Source organism: Atractosteus spatula (genome assembly GCF_055471065.1).
Source record: "Atractosteus spatula isolate fAtrSpa1 chromosome 10 unlocalized genomic scaffold, fAtrSpa1.hap1 SUPER_10_unloc_9, whole genome shotgun sequence".
NCBI lineage: Eukaryota > Metazoa > Chordata > Actinopteri > Semionotiformes > Lepisosteidae > Atractosteus > Atractosteus spatula.
In genome coordinates, this window is record NW_028296629.1 from 155,189 (window position 1) to 160,562 (window position 5,374).

Below are 5,374 nucleotides of genomic sequence, written 5' to 3' on the forward strand. Positions count from 1 at the left end.
TATATAAAAATCACGAGTTCATAGATTTATCCAAATATCAACGGCACCTTGTAAACCTGTGATAAGAATTCCTTCAATCCAATGGTTTCACTCCAGGGAAAAGGCAGGGAAACATAGAGAATTCTTATTTAAAGACAACATCCGTATTGGATTGCATGTCAGCAGGCATCACTCAGAATTCCTAATATGATTTTGAATTCAGTTTTGCAGTTCTTTAGTGTTTAACTACTTTCAGAGAGTCCTTTATTGACCTTGCTGAAGCAGAGAAGCGACATAATCACAAATGTGACCAGTGTTTCTGCTGTTTCTGGTTAATAATGATTATTATTTTGTATTTTGATTAGTATTTTTCGTAGCATTCTTCCTCAGCTTTTAAGTTATTTGGTGAGCAAGAACCACTGAGAACGAGTCTGAATCAATCAAGAACACATACGGTACTGCTGTCCTGTGTACAACTGCTTCTTCCTAATTGAGCTTTTCAGTGTTGAAGAAGACGTTTCCAATTTCGATTGCTGGTTTCAGAGGATGTGCTACAAGATCACAGATTCATTTGAAAAGATTTGGAGATGCATTGGCTGGGATTCAAACCTGGCTCAATTGCATGAAGGCACCTATACTCAGCAACGAGAGGAAAGGAGAAGGGGCCAGAGGTAGTGTGGCTGAATGGTCTAATATGCTGGATTTTAGGCTCCACTCTCTCAGGGGCGTGGGTTTAAATCCCACTACTGCCCAATGTTTTAAGACCTTACTTCCTGTGATTTGTAATGTGGTCAGTAAAAGCACTTTATGTAAGTATCTCTTATGTCAGCGCTACAAGTCACTTACTGCTCCACAGGTCCGGGGTTCAATCCCTGGCATCTTCAGGTGTTTTATATTACTGTACTCACATCGCAATCTTCTGTTGAGTGAGAACTCTTTGCTCGTGTTCATAGAGAGCCAGGTTTACCTTTTGAATCTCACCCGGGATTTCCTGAGAGATCATTCAGCGAGCGATCTCGCACAGTGGACTCGGCACTGAGCTGAAAGCTGCACGAATTCCTCACTGTGTGTCCTGCATAAATGTGCAGCACAGTGACATGAACACCTTCAACTTTTTCTGTATGTGAAGGAAAATGCAAAAGAGTATGAAAAGTATTGATTGTATAAAATATCCATGGTATAACTCGAGAAAAAACTGAAGCCCAAAACAACGACTTTTGATGATTACAAGAAATTCAAGAAACACAACCATCCGCAGATGGATTTGGACCCTGAACTCTTAAGTTAAAAGAACAAAAGCGAAGTAAACTCTCTTCATTGTCTTATAGTTTGTGAAACAAAACAATTTCTTACTTTCTTAATAATTTCTTACGATTTATATAATTTTAACAGAATCACAATTACAAACATTTGGGGTTAAACTGTTATTCACATACTCTAACGAAGAGAAACGTTATTGTCTTCCGGTGTGTGAGCCCATTTCTCAAAAAATAAAAAAATAAGTTATATAAATTGAATTTTTCTATTTTTTAGGCTTGCATAGTCTTATTCATATTTCAGTTAAACCTTTTCTTCTGTAGTAATTTCATTTAATATTAAAATTAGTCCTGATTTACAATTTTTGGACATGGTTCATCTTAAAGAATTTTGTAATAAGTTTCAGTTTAGGAAAATCGTGCCCAGAAGCTACCAAAACTGGTAATGTTCACATAATGTGTAATGCAATAGCAGCAGTTGGGGTGGGAAAAAAAAGGCATTTCTTGGTATGAATCCTAAAATTTCATAGATGGCGTTCTAGGACTTCTCGCTTCAGATGAAGCTGTCAATACATCATAGATTTGTACTCAATCAATATCAGCAGTGTTATCACTACCGAATGCTAAATATCGATCCTGGCAATACTTCATGCTCCGTCTCCAGAAAAATACTCAGCACTGTCTTTTTTCTGTGCACATGACCGTCTTTTAAAACATATAAAATCAAGAGTTCATTGATTTCTCCAAATAAAAACAATACATTTTAACCCAGTGGTTAGTATTCCTCCAATCCAATAGTTTTACTCCAAGTAAAAAGCAGCGCAATATATAGAGAGATGATATTCAAACATTTCAACGTTCTTATTGGATTGCCTGTATGCAGATATCGCTCAGAATTGCTAATAGGATTTTAATTCGGTTTTTCTCTACTACTTTTAGAGTCTTTTATTGACCTTGCTGAAGCAGAGAAGTGACATAATCACAAATGCGACCAGTTGTGCAGCTGTTTCTGGTTAATAATGATTAATGCGAAAAAAAACAGCTCCTTGCATTCAGAGCAAGAGCAACCAACGCGCTCGCTTGTTGAGTTGGGTATTTTCCGAGCTACTCTTCCTTAGCTGTAAAGTTATTTGGTAAGCAAGGACTTCTGAGAAGGAGTCTGAATCCATCAAGAAGACAGGAATTCTAATATTCTAATATTCTAATATTGAGATGCATTGACAATGCATCTCAAAAGGACGTATTAAATAAGAAAATGATCCTTTCTGTTACCATTCCTGTGGTTGGAGCGTTGTTTCACCCTTTTACGTTCTACAATATTTACAGACAAGGTTTTATCACTGGAGTTGTACAGAACAAGTGTGCATCAGTCCATGAAAATCATCAGTACTGCTGTTTTTCTATGCATAGTTTAATCAAGAGCACTTAAAAGATGCAAAAGATGGATTGTGTTCTGTGAGCATCTGCACATCTCTAAGTCACTTCCACAACCTTCTATGTCGGGGATGTAGCTCAGTGGTAGAGTGCATGCTTTGCATGTATGAGGTACTCTTTGCTCGTATTCATAGAGAGCCAGGTTTACACAATTAAACTTGAAGTGCTACAGTGCTCTCTGCAGTTTTAAATGTACCTCCAAAGCATTTAGTTCTGTTAACTACCAAAGAATGTGAACTAATTTAAAGTCACTTTCTGGAAATTTAGAGAACGTCTTCACACTTGTCGTGGCTGTTGCAGAAAAACCTCACCCGGGATGTTGAATCTCACCCGGGATTTCCTGAGAGATCATTCACCAAGCGAGTCCTCCCCCTGGATTCCGCACTGAGCTGAAAGCTGCATGAATTCCTCACTGCGTGTCCTGTACTGTGTAGCACAGTGACAAGAACGCCTTGAGTTTTTTTCCGTATGTGAAGGAAAATGCAAAAGAGCATGAAAAGTATTGATGGTATAAAATATCCATGGTACAACTCGAGAAAGAACTGACGGACAAAACAATGCCATTTGATGATTACAAAAGAAACACAACCGTCCGAACATGGGCTTGGATCCTGAACGCTTGCGTTAAAAGACAAAGCAAAGGATATAACCTGTCAATGTCTTCATGTCTTACAGTTTATGAAATAACACAATTTCTTCCTTTCTTAATAATTTCGTACTATTGATAGATGCTTTTTTGAATTTTAACAGAACCACAATTACAGACATTTGGGGTTAAACTGTTATTCACATACTCTAACGAAGAGAAACGTTAGTGTCTTCCGGCGTGTGAGCCCATTTCTCAAAAAATAAAAAAATAAGTTATAAATATTGAATTGTTCTATTTTGTAGGCTTGCATAGTCTTATTCATATTTCAGTTAAACATTTTCTTCTGTAGTAATTTCATTTGGTATTATATTAATCCTGATTTACAATTTTTGGACATGGTTCATCTTAAATAATTTGTAATTAGTTTCAGTTTTGGAAAATCACGCCCAGAAGCTACTAAAACTGGTAATGTTTGCATAATGTGTAATGTAATAGTAGCATTTTGGGTGGGAAAACAAAAGGCATTTTTTGGTATGAATCCCAACACTTCATAAGCGGCGTTCGAGGATTTCTTGCTTCAGATAAAGCTGTCAATACATCATAGATTTTTACTCAATCAATATCAGCAGTGTTATCGCTACCGAACGCTAAATATAGATCCTGGCAATACTTCGTGAGATCTTCGTAAGAAAATCCAAAAAAGTACAGAAGCAATCAACGTTTCTTTTGGATCGAGAAGAGGATAATTATGAGACTCAAAATATGCCTGTCTTTTCTTTTTTCAAGGACAAATGGATTATTGAAGTGTAAAGATGGGTTCAAAACCAAAATCATCTGCTATTGCTGCTGTTTCTTTGATAGTTTCTTCAAATCCTTCAATTGATCATTCATTTCGAGGAATAATATTATACAAATTGTGGTTTTCTGTTAATTGCCAATTTTATTGTAATTACATCTTCGTTTACAGATGTCTTGCATGTATCACAAGGTATAATAGTCGCCGTGTGTCCTCAGCTAAAATGTTTTAAAAAGTACGACAAAAGTTCAATATGCTTAACATCATTTATGGTTATACTGTATCTATATTAAAATGAAGGTAAATATACCAAGACATTAAAAAACAATTTTACAGTCCTAACCTAATAATTCTTGTGAAGTTTTCCAATAAATCCGAACTGTAATTTTGAAACATTACTTGCCCGGAGGAAGCCGGGTGGGTTTTGCTCTTGTCGCCCGACTTAGTGGCGTTATGACCGTGGAACCGACTGCACCTGCTTTTCTGAGATGCTTCCCCTCTCATGGCGAGATCTCGACTTCTTTAACACCTCTGGATACAGTTCTTCTGTAGAGCAGGTTTCAGACCTCTGCGTACAGCACCCTTGATGTCATTTTATTTTTACAGCAGCCGCATCCGGAAAGTTGTGTTTTTTACTTTTTATTTGAACAACAAAAATACATACAATACAAAAGAGCACATAAAACGTATCAAGAAAATCGTCAGGGGTTCATGCTATAATACTGTACTGTTTTCAGGTTCCCTCAGGAAAGGACAAGTGGCGACGTGATAGTAAACCAAGCGACAGCTTTATTCTTTTATCGAAGCCACACAAAACCAAACACAGGACATACACACACATGAGGAGACTGATGGAACACATTCACATCTCGGTGGTAATTACTTAACAACAGGCTATACACTTATAAGGCTACACAGGACACTAAAACTACTATAACACTATTTACATATGCAGGGTCAGTTGCTGGTCATCGAGCTGACCCTCAGACTCTCCCCGGCTACAACTCCCAGCCTGCTCCGCGGTACCATGAGTGCCTAGGTGCGCTTCCTCCTCACCACCGGGCCAGGGGGGTTACACTGTCCCCACCTGAAGCGTCTGGCGTCCCGCTGACATCGAACACCCCCTCAGGCTCTACTCATACTAGGCTAAAGGCTGTGGAACTCTGCGTGAGCAGCTGTTACGAAGCGGTGGTGGCCGGCGGCCCACGGTCACCCCATTGTAGGCCGGCTCTGGCCCTGGCTGCTCCTTCGGAGCCTCCCCGCGAGGCTCCTCCTCCCGGTCCCAATAGGGGGCCCGGCGGTCTCGGTGCAGAACCACCA